Genomic DNA, 12356 nt, shown 5'->3' on the forward strand with positions numbered 1-12356 from the left:
TGCAAAACCGTCCGGTCCTCGATGATAGTTGTTGGTGGCATTAATCCGTATGGATTATGAGGGTACGTTGTCTGGACTGGATCCAAGACAGCGAGAGAACTGGGATGCATAGCATCCCAGAAAGAATGAATGCGTGACTTTGAGGATGTGGAATGCATTTATTCCATATTCCCAGGGAACCCTATCTTAAGGCGAAAGAAGTGGTGTTGACGTGGATCCGTGGATGGGGAGTAGTGCAGACTCCTGGACATCCGATTGCATGTGCGTCCACGACGAGTACCTTCAGTAATGGCCCGCGATGATAGTGCTTTTACTGCGTGTTGAGAGTTGGGGTGGACACCAGGTGGGTGAGAATGAGTCTCCGGATACCTGGGTCGCATGTGCCTTTCAATATTCAGCGCTCCGAGGAGTGAGAAGGATTCGCAGGTGACCCTCGCCTTTCTCCAGAGTCGAGCAACTCTGGAGAGAGAAAGAATACGTCAGAGCAATGCAAACATCCGCGGTGAAGAACCTGGGGGAAAATTCCCCCTGATAGATACGCTTGATCATAATTATCCGGTCGTAATTCACCGGTAATTAGACAGTGAAGTACTCCTAGAATTGGTGAACCTCGCCCACTCTACCGTGTCACACTGATGCTTGCTCGGCAACGTTAGGCCCGCCACGAGAAGTCCTCGAAGTAGACGAGAGATCCTTCGAGGCCGGTTTCCGTTGACCTTTCCGTAAAAGTTCAGCTGGCGCCCAACTGATTGAGCGGTAGAGACAGTACCAAACTTGTTTGGGATATTTGGTGGCCAAGCACTACCAAAAATCCCTTACAGACCTTTGCAATAGAACACTAAAGACTCTCGTCTGACTCTCGTCTCTTCATAAATAGCGAGAGCAGACGTGATAGTACAGTAAAGGGTCTCGCCTCACTCTCGTCTCTACAATCGGCGAGACCAGAAACGATAGTGTAGTTAATGCTCTCGCTCCACTCTCGTCAACCTAAAAATTATGAGAGCAGAGGCGATAGTACAGTAGAGGGTCTCGCTTCACTTTCGACTATTTAAAATTAGCGAGAGCAGAGGCGATGGTACAGAGAAGATTCTCGCCCCACTCTCGTGTATCTAAAATTAGCGAGAGCACAGGTGATAGTACACTAGAGGCTATCGCCCCACTCTCGTCCCCCAATAAATGGCGAGAGCAGAGGCGATAGTACAGTAGAGGGTCTCGCTTCACTTTCGACTATTTAAAATTAGCGAGAGCACAGGTGATAGTACACTAGAGGCTATCGCCCCACTCTCGTCCCCCAATAAATGGCGAGAGCAGAGGCGATAGTATACTAGAGGCTATCGCCTCACTCTCGTCTCCCACTAAACGGCGAGAACAGAGGCGATAATACAGAGAAGACTCTCGCTTCACTCTCGTCTCTCCATAAATGGCGAGAGCACGGACGATAGTACAGTAGAGGCTATCGCTTCACTCTCGTCTCCCAATAAATGGCGAGAACAGAGGCGATAGTGCACTAAAGGCTATCGCCCCACTCTCGTCTCCTAATAAATGGCGAGAGCAGAGGCGATAGTACATTAGAGGCTATCGTCCCACTTTCGTCTCCCAATAAATGGCGAGAGCAGAGGCGATAGTACATTAGAGGCTATCGTCCCACTTTCGTCTCCCAATAAATGGCGAGAGCAGAGGCGATAGTACATTAGAGGCTATCGTCCCACTTTCGTCTCCCAATAAATGGCGAGAGCAGAGGCGATAGTACATTAGAGGCTATCGTCCCACTTTCGTCTCCCAATAAATGGCGAGAGCAGAGGCGATAGTACATTAGAGGCTATCGTCCCACTTTCGTCTCCCAATAAATGGCGAGAGCAGAGGCGATAGTACACTAGAGGCTATCGCCTTACTCTCGTCTCTATAAATGATGAGAGCATAGGTGATTGTAAAGTATAGGCTATCGCCTCACTCTCGTCTTCCACTAAACGGCGAGAGCAGAGGCGATAGTACAGAGAAGACTCTCGCTCCACCCTCGTCTATCTAAAATTGGCGAGAGCACAGGCGATAGTACACTAAAGGTTCTCACCTCACTCTACTCTATCTATAAATGGTGAGAACACAAGCGATAGTACAGTGAAGGGTCTCGCTCCATTCTTGTCCCGCTTCAAATGGCGAGAGTCGGGCGAGAGTCCCCCTTGTTCGTTGCCGCTCTCGCCTGACTCTCGCGTTGACTCTCTTCTCAAGGAAATATACGACTCTCGCCCCATCTCTCGTCCAGCTCTCGCCAAGTTCCGCTAGGGAAGCCGGCTTAACCTCCAAATTGGTGATGCCTAATTTTTAACAGTGAAAAGGCTCAGATTTTGATCTCACTTTTTGATCTCTGCTTTTCATTTTAAAATGAGCACTGGGCTAAATGACGTTAAATAAACCAGAATAATTGTTTGAATAGAGTACTTTCACCGATGAAAATTCAAAAAGAATCCAGAGTACAGTATGCACACAACCAGTGCCGTAGCCGTCACAACAATTCCCACCTTATTAATCAATTATCTCATTATCATTGGTCAATGTAAATAATGGTTAATAAAATGAACATTAAAGTGAATTTAGCTAGCAATACTTCTGCGCAAACCTCTCAGCCGACACAAAATTAAGAACGCCAAACTCTCTGAGCATAACATTAATTTTCTGGAACTCAAATGATATGAACAACTTTCTTCTAAACAATTATAATGATAATCTGGATATCCTATGCTTTGCGGAACTATGAGCCTAAAAGAAACTTCCCACCTGCTACCTCTTTAACTTAAAAAGTGCACTGCCAACTGATCAGACGCATTTAACGATAAAATGAGAGGAAGAGGTAGTGGTGGACTCTTATGTCTGATAAAAAATGAGCTTAAGCCAACAATGGTCGGAATTACATCTTAGTGGATTCTTTTCAGAATCGATCTTGGACCTCTGCAAGTGATTGTAGGGTCCTTTTATTTTAAATTCACGTTGCAAACGGATATCATCCTGGAAATTCTACAGCTTTCTCTGCTGGATCTACAGAAACAATTCCTTTTCGAAGCTATGGTCTCAGAGGGTGATATGAATGCTTCAGTTGCTGAGTTTGAGGACGACCGCCCAGCGGATATTGTAGAAGAATCTGACCTTAATGAGTACAGGAAAACCTTGGTTAAGCAAACAGACAGCAGAGGTGAAGTTCTGATGAATTTCGTGATTGTGAACGAATTTATTTTATTGAATGCGAGGCTAAATCAGACTCCCCTGCCAAATACACCAGGTATACACCAGCTACTAAGGAGCAGCTACTACCTACGATCTAGCCTGGATCGACGCGAACCATGCTGGATGCATTACTGATCTAGAAGTCTCGTCCATCCTGCTGGGCTCCAATCACCCGCCGATTACCCTCCAGCTCATGTTTAGCGTAGGGTACGACCCTCAAAAATCCTTTTTTTCAAATTCGATGACCCGGATGAGGGTTCACGACTCCCCTGCATTATTCCCTTCAACATGGAAGTGGAGGGCTGACAGGATCAACGAATACACGCTATATCAGAAGCGTTTGGATAGCTTCCTGGGGAGCACTTCTTCTTTGTACAACATGGACGTCTTAAGTGACCCGCTAATTCATGCGATAAAGGAGGCTACAGGCAGGTATAGAAAAGAGAGTTCCAACGTTACGAGGTACCACACAATTAACCCGCCAAAACCCTTGGTTTGATGCTGAGTGTCTTGCCCTCAAGTAGAAAGCTAGGAAACTGTTTGGCGAAATTTACTGTTCAACTTTCGATCAGCAGAGAGCAGTATCCTTTGACGAGATAAATAAATTCTGTAAAAGACTTCTCGTACTAAAAAATAAGATTTAAAAAAAGAGATAATGGACAAATTTGCCAACATTAAGAACGGTTCCTTTACTGGAAAACGATCCGTGAGACAAGAGGAAGAGCGCAACTATAGGAAATAATCTCCCTTGATGCCTGGAGTGATTTTTCGTCTCGAACCTACCCTCCTAGAGTGCAGAGAGAGCTGCCTCTTCCGGCCACTCACAGACAGTCCACGGATGTCCAAGTCTCCCTAGTGGAACTGAACAAAAGCATCAAACACACCAAAAGCGGAAAAGCTCCTGGCGATGGCTTGATCTCTGCCAGTTTTCTCAAAGCGCTGCCTAAGGACTGGAAGTTCCTCGTCAACAAAGTCTGCAGTTCTTCCTGAGTCATGGACCATTATTGTCTTACGTGTGTTCTATAAAAAAGGCGAGCAGGAGGAGCCTCTGAATTACAGAGGAATAGCTCTGATCAATGTAATCACCGACCTCTTCGCATCGGTCCTCAATAATAGAGGGTATGAGTGGGCTGAGTTTTACAACGTGATCTCGGAAGAGCAGGCAGGCTTCAGAAGACAGCGGGGGCGATAGATAACATTTTTTATCTCCAAGCGATTCTTCAGAGTAGAGTGAGATTGTTGCGGACACTTGGTTATTTGATGACATTTAATAATGGGCAAAAATTGACTCTTCGACTCACTCTGACCGTAATTATTCACAACAGAAAGTGACCGACAAAGAGAAATTAATTATTCAAATTTAATCGTTTCGGATTTGATAGCGTGGCATTAAACACTAAAGTGTATAATGGTTTTCATACAGAGGAGTTAGTTACATAGGAAATAAGAAAAACCGGGGAGTATGTGGGAAGGACATTAGTGAAAAAATTGAGGAGTGAATGTAGAATTTTGTGTTTGTTTCACTTACGATTAGTGAAATATAAAAAAGGGGTGGTTACCATCACTCAGACGCAATATTTCAGGAACTCCGATGTCTCCTTCAAGTCTGGGGGAGGTGCCGAAAGGTCGGTTGGCTAGTGAGCCAGGCCAAGAGGTTGTAGTGATGGTGTTGATGGTGATGGTGGCAATGATGGAGACGGTCCTGGAGCCTCTGGCGTCTCAGTAGGGGTTGCAGACTCGGATGAAGTCGATGGTGTTGTTGAACGGTCGAAATTGATATTTGATCAATTTCACGAAGTTGAAGGAATCCCAAGTGTGGTCCACAGAACTTGAGTCTTATAAATGGATAATCTCTTGTCAAGAGACAATGGTCAATAACTCGGTGAATTCAGGACTGTGGCTCAGCACAGATGACTCACTTGGATAGTAAGTGTGAAAGGGCTTGTTGAAGTCAATGTGCAAAGAAAACCCACTCGTATATTGTCGTTTCGAAGAAATTGCCGGGCAGCGTTGTTGAAGAAATTAGCACAGGAACTGACTGAAGACTCGGTGAATAAGAGGTGGAGTCAAAGAAATTAGTTCTTCACCGGATTCCAGTGCTTGACGTGAGAGTAAACAGTCAAATCGCGATTCAAGATGGCCACACTAGTATAGTGAGTGGCTGAAGGCTACCAGAGATAAGTCATTCACATGCGAAAGGTTCCGAGTTCAAATCCCGGCCGGGTAAAATGGTACAATCTAACCATTTAAAGTCTTGATCATCATCGCAGTATACCCTAACCGGGTCGAAGCGTTGTAAAATAATGAAAAAAAAAAAGAGATGTTATCACGAAGAGTCCGAGCTTCACGATGATACAAAGATGGTCTTAAATAAAAATTTGGAACACAGTGAACGGAGTCAGAGTTTAGATTATCATTCAAAGTGACGTGGTGCGAAGTGACTATCACAAAATTTAGTTTTAGAATGAAGAAGGAATGTTTAAAATCACTCTCTTATATACGAATCTTCTTGTATTACCCTACCAAAGATGCAAAAGAGCGGCCTAGTTAAGGTAATCTAAAAAGGGGTCCGTACGGTCATAAATTAGATGAGTTTTTCGTGTCTTTTGGTTTTCAGAAAATGTAAAACTGGATAGTCTAGAGACATCACCTGCCTTTTAATTTCCCCTTTTCGAGTATCTAGCGGTGTACTGCATTCAGCTGTCAGTGATTGACTGAGGCTTTTATAATTTCGAGCGTGGGCCGTTTTCTTTGGGGGGCCCACGGCTGCGGCCGCATTTTTAGTGCAGCGGTGCCTAAATCGGAGGAAATTTAAATCACCATTTCCTTTCAGAGGTTTTCGGTATTTCACGTAGTATTCCCGTTTTCTATCAGTACCTCGTAGGACAGTTTCGTCGAATTTCTCCATTTTTTCGGTAGTCAGATTTATACATCTGCCACCACTAAGAGTTTTATGGAAATTCTACGGTACCAGGTTCCATGCGTTAGACCGAAGCCCACTCGAGTGCTGGTACCGTTGAAGCATCCAGTCTCCCGGGGCTCTTTTGCAGGAATAAACAAGCTCTTTCCTTTCGGCTTGTGCGCTGTTAGTTTTGGAGATCTTTTTAACTCATTTAATGAGATGCATTTCTACTGCCAAGATAAATAAACCGAAGAGGACTTAGATAATTTATAGGTTTTGTGTATTTCCCTCAGCGCCTCTGTTTTTTGGTACTCCCTTGTAGAGCGGTCTCGTCGTCACTTCCTACGTTCGTCCATGGAAGGGACTATCGCCTCTTTCCTTTTCAGTGTGACTCTTTACTGGTCTTCTATGGTACCGGGTCCCTCCCGTTAAACCGACGCCCAATCGAGTGGTGGTAGTGGTGTAACATTTATTCTCATGGGGGTCCATTGGAGGGGCCGAGCAAGTCGTTTTCCTTTGCTCATATGCGGTTAACTTTGGAGATTTTTACTTCGTATTCATTCAAGATTTAATAAAACAAAACTGATGGTCTTCAAGAAAGGGGGGCCCCTCCCCACTGTGAATCCCGATTTCACTATGAATGGCTCACCGATCGATATCGTTCCAGACTATATCTATCTTGGAGTAAAATTTTGCTCAAATCTTGGCACGGCCGCTACGAAAGTTGCTATGGCCAAAACAAAGGCTGCTTCTGCTGCGGCTTTGAAGATCATCGCCCAAATAAATGCTGACTCCTGGGAGGGAATCATAAGCGTCGTGCAGTCTACATTGCTCTACACAACCTCAATCTGGGCATAGACAAATTTTGTCTCTCACAGACCTGGAGAGGTTGGAGAGCACCCAGCTCGACTTTCTAAAGAGACGAAGAAGCTTCCCAGGAACTATGCAGGATATTATCATTTGTCTCGAGACTGGCATAGACCCTATGCTCTAGGAGGTACTCAAGCAAGCATTCCGATGGTTTCTGCGAATCCTGAAAATGAAACCTCGACGACTCTCAAAAAATTGTCTGATGAGATTGATAGCTTTGGCGAACTCGAGCATTGAAATCCAGGATATGGCCGGAGAAACATACAATTGAGTAACGCCGCTAAGGAACCCCCCGCTGTGGTCGACTGCGCTGACCTGTGGCAAAATCTAATTTCAGAGCATTGAAGTTTCAGAATTCCTGAGGTACTCGAGGTGCTGAGGGTCAAAATGAGGTATGAGGACTATGGGAGATACTTCAGTTCCTCCTCTCACCAGATTAAACTGTTCAGACATCCTTTGGTAGATTTTAAATTTTTTTACCCTGCCAGAGCTGTTTTGACCTTTCTGAGGGTGAAAATACAGTTACACACACTCGAGGCACTCCAGGAGGCTGACCATCGATGGAACTTTGTATCTCTTTGACCCAACGCAGATACGTTCGCTCTGTAATCTGTAAGAGGGTAAATGTTAAGAAAGAGGGCTCCGCCCCCAATCTTTCTGAAAACTTAGCAATGTGTTCAGGATGGCGTTATTAGCCACTTAGTAGCTTTAAAACTTATCGGAAACTTCTCAGTGAAGAAAAATGGCGAATACCATATCGCATCGCTTTCTGCGTTACCCGGGACCAACCAACGTGGAGGTGGCGGTGCTCTGATCCCACACAATACATTTCAACATAAATAGAGAGACAACCGAACAACACAAAGATGAGTGATATGTAGCCCTGAGTGAGCCAGACCGACCTCCTCCACCCAGACACAAACTGCCGCAACCCTCCATGTAGCATTTATTATTTAATTAATTAAATATACATGTCTGGGGGGCCGAGACGGGAGCAAGCTCATTCAGAACAATTATGTGGTAAGATGATAGTTGGAGGGTGATGTTTAGTAACAGTGTTAATATAGGTATAACATCGCTAGCCGGGTCAATTCATTTATTTCACGTCTAGTATTAAAATCCATCTTTATAATTGTTTGGGAATGATTGGGATAACATTATTATTCGAATATCTTCAAAGGTACTATGTACTCCTTTGAAGCAAAACCGTGTAAGTTGTGGGTTCTTGAGTGGAGTGTTGCTATGGTCCTTTCTTATTATATCCGTCTGGTTTATTATTACATTACATTTAATGGATATAAGGTATTCTTTCTTTAGCTACGTCGTACTTTCTTACGACAATAAATTAATTTCATATGGTGATACCTTCATTTATTGGAGAATTAAAATTCTTTTCTTTCAAATGAGATAACCAAGTCCTTAAAAGAACCAACAGTTTCCTGGTGAAGAATTCAATCCTCACCAACTCTTGGCGTAACCCAGGACTCACGACGAGGACGTAGTTGGTGGAGAGTCCCAAAAAGAAAATATATAAAAATTTATTAATTACGTATACGCGAATTTGATCGATGGCCTATGATATTGGTGTCCCATTGTTTACCAAAAGATTTCCAATCATCCTCTGCTTTCAGAATTTATCAACTTTCCGATCTATAGGGAAGTTATTGTAATGACCCCGAAAATCGAAAGTGGAAATTTCACGATATCTCCACGTTTCATGACTCCGAGAATCTTTTTATGACGTTTCCAAAGACATGTGTGTGTGTGTGTGTGTGTGTGTGTGTGTGTGTGTGTGTATGTGTGTGGGTATGTATGTATGTCTGTGAACAAATTTTGTGCTACGATTTCTCTTAAATAAACGATAAGAATCCAATTTGCTTTATGCCTATCGATGCGCCTCGATGGGACTTAGACCTGATTAAATTATGAACAAAATCGTCGCAGCGGTTCGTTAATTATTTAAATAAAACTTGAAAAAAAACTATCATCGAATTTTTGGGCTAACATTGCACTTGGATAAAAGAACACAAAAACAAATGTTTTTGTAAAAAACTGGGCCAAGAAAAAGTTTTGTTTGATTCCTACTGGGATGTCGAAGTTTTTGAAAAATATATAGAAATGAAAAAAGGAAGCCAAGTCAGGAATTTTGAATAAATGATGATATTGCACAATCAGGTTTTTATAAGAAAAATAGTTCTCAATGGAATAAGTATTCTAAAAAAATTCTCCATGAAAAAAAATCAGTAGAAGCAGGACCAACGTCCTTGGTGCGAATCAAAGGATGAAGGATTAGATTGATACAGACAGTGAGTTGAAAAACTCCGCGCCTTCGGCTCGGATTATAATGCCACATTCGCCAGATAATGCTTTTATCGCCGTGTGGCATACGATATTTTATGTCGTTGCCACATAAATTTTTCGTAAATAATCACAAAATTTTTTTGATAATGAGAATTTTTTTCCACGGAATGAAAACATTTTCTGTTACACTCGGAGAAAAAAAAATTTCTTTTCGATTTTAACTATTCACGGACATTTAATACTTGATCACACAATATTTTCGATACATCTCACTTTTGTCACATTCCAAACATAAACCAATAACCTCACAAACAGTGCATAAACTACCTTTGTGTCCAAGGTCCGCATATGAATATAGATATGGTGGGATGAAATTCGATTTTTCGACGAGAGAAAACAAAATAGAACACCGAGTTGATTTTCCGTTTCATTCTAATAAGTGATTTAACGTGAAGAAGAACATTTTCCGTGGTTCTCCATAACAACATCACAACCCACATTCAATGCACTGGTGGCAGCACTTCAACGTTGGATATGAAGCTCAGTTGGACCGGCGCTGCCAACGTTACAACTTGATTCTCACACTTTATAATGTGAATTGCGAGAATGTGAATATCAACTCGTTGCTATGCGCGTATCTTTTTTACTGTTAATATAAAAAATACCATAGTTACACCGTTGAAAAGCTCATAGGCGATTTATATAAACTAACTAAGGAAACTAAGGATACTTTCCCGATTTGTCGTTCCGTTTTCATTATACCGAATGTAAATCATTTAGAGGTAATGGAGGGGGAAGTTCTGTCGTGTATAGATACGCGGTGCTATCGGCCTGATGTTTTGCTCAGTCGGTCAAAACCTTTCTTGGTCGATGCGCTACCGCGTATCTCGATGAGAACCAAATTTTCTGTGCCCATCGATGCGCCTTAATGAGACTTGGAACTGATTAAATTTTGAGTTGAATTTTCGGTGGTTTGTTAGTTATATAACTGAAACTAAAAATAAAAATTTATCGAATTTTTGTTGCCAGTCGATTACCGTGCGAATAATGTTTTTTTCCGGAATCTGGGTAAATTATGCCATTTCGAGTAAGAAAACAATGAGCGATGACCCAAATTTTCAATTGTCAATAACAAATATTAAGAGGGGACCCCCGTAAAACTTTGAAGTCTGTGATTAGTGACTGGATCCACCGAACAACTTTTGATACATGATGGGGGTGATGAAAGTGTTGGAAAAATGACGGACCCAACCCATTTTCCCCCGCATTTTAACGTAAATCGTAATTTTGCATGTTTTTACGAGAAAAATGCTCCTTGCACCACAGTTTTCATCCGATCCAAGTTTTCTTTTCTTTAGAATGTTCGTCTGACTTCAAAGAATGAAATCACATATGCTTTTTGCCTTACGTGGAATAGATAATGAAATAATTAATTTTTAAAAAATTTTTTTTCTGCAATTCCTTGAATTAGAAATGTTGAACAAACTCAAAATTGAAGAAATCGAGTTGGAAAAAAAGGCTGTGATTAGAAAAGTCTCATTTTGCAATTGAAATTCCGCTTAGCCTCTGGATAATTCGATGTTGAATATTATTTTATATTCCAAGAACCCAATGGAATGAATTTTCAAATTCCACGCGGCAGTCAATAGGATCGAGATACGCGGTAGCGTATCGGCCAAGTAACCATTTGAAATTCCCGCCCGACTCAACTCTCAAATAGGCCGAGAGGTACCCCGTATCTATACACGAACCAACTACCCCTTCCCCTACCTCCGTATAAGAATTCGTCAATATTGAGAAAACGGCACTATATACGCAAACACTGGCATCACTTTTACTATAAAAGTCACCTACGGTTATTACTTTAATGCTCTTATTTTTTTTTTTTGATCAATATTTACAAAGATACGTGAGCTCCACGGCATTCATTCATGAATGAGATTATTTCTTGTGAGAATCACTTTTTCAAGTTGGCAGGGGCGTGAAATGTCTAACCCGTGAAATGGAATAGTTGGCCAATATGGTCGGTTGAATATAGAGGTAATACGCATGCGAGCTAAGTGGTGAGTGAAGCACTCGGATAATGAACTCTCGTTTCCCTCCAAAACACGACATCTCTACGACGTTGACATCGCAGACGCCGCAAATTTTCACGAGGATTATTGGTAAGTACTAATAATACAATAGTAATACAACCACTACACCATGGGACTAATTGTATTTTATCATTCGTTACATTTTTCCCCATTGTTTTGAGTCTTAATGCGTATGATTTCATCTTTGGTCAACGTCAGTTTTTGTAGGTTAGTTTAACATGACGCGTTTGAATTTCCACAATGGGATAGAAAAAATGAATTCAGAAATCAGAAAATCAGTGAGAATCAAAAATCATGAAAAAAATCATTCAAATCAGTGTTAAATGTTTTTGTCTTTCTTTCAACAAATTGGTGAAACAAACTCGGTGAAATCTCAACCATTCATTTCATCACTGAAAGTTAGTAATGATTGGGTGACTATTCAGTGTATGAATTTTCAAATTTAAAAATCCTCAAAAAATTCATAAATCATAAATCATGAAAAAGAAATCAGTGTCAAGTGTTTTTTTCTTTCTTGCAATCAAACTCTGTGAAACCTCAATTAATCAGTGACTGATAGTGATTTCTTGAGGAACATTTATAGCTAAAATATTTAGGAAATATGTGATTTCTTAAGCGATGGCGAAAAAACAGTTCTATAAATAACCTTTCTTTCGGGAATTACTTCTTGTCGAGATAATGAATAACGATTTCTCTTCATTTTCTGGCCGGATGACTTTACTGAGTTATTTTCAATTTTTGATCAAATAAATCTTTTGAAGTGCTAATTATCGATCATTTACAACGTCAATTCATTTTGAATTTTGATTTACTGAAAATTATTGTTTGATTCGATCAATTTTGGTCAGGAATTTAACATGATAATTGATCAATGGAACAGGAAAATTTATAAATAAATTTTTAATTTCATAGGAAGCAATGGGTGATGTTGGAGCGGCAGAAGCAGCTGCAGATGGAGCAGCACACCCCCC

The 12356-nt window shown here is 41.5% G+C and overlaps 1 protein-coding gene across 1 annotated transcript in view; it reads right to left on the reverse strand.

The window, feature by feature from the left end:
• LOC107043372 overlaps positions 1-12356 on the reverse strand; it is a 294632-nt gene that overhangs the window by 213414 nt on the left and 68862 nt on the right. The gene's annotated exons all lie outside the window — the stretch shown is intronic.

The sequence above is a fragment of the Diachasma alloeum genome, unplaced genomic scaffold, assembly GCF_001412515.2.
Source record: "Diachasma alloeum isolate Michigan unplaced genomic scaffold, Dall2.0 Dall_scaffold_00560, whole genome shotgun sequence".
In the NCBI taxonomy this organism is placed as follows: Eukaryota; Metazoa; Arthropoda; class Insecta; order Hymenoptera; family Braconidae; genus Diachasma; species Diachasma alloeum.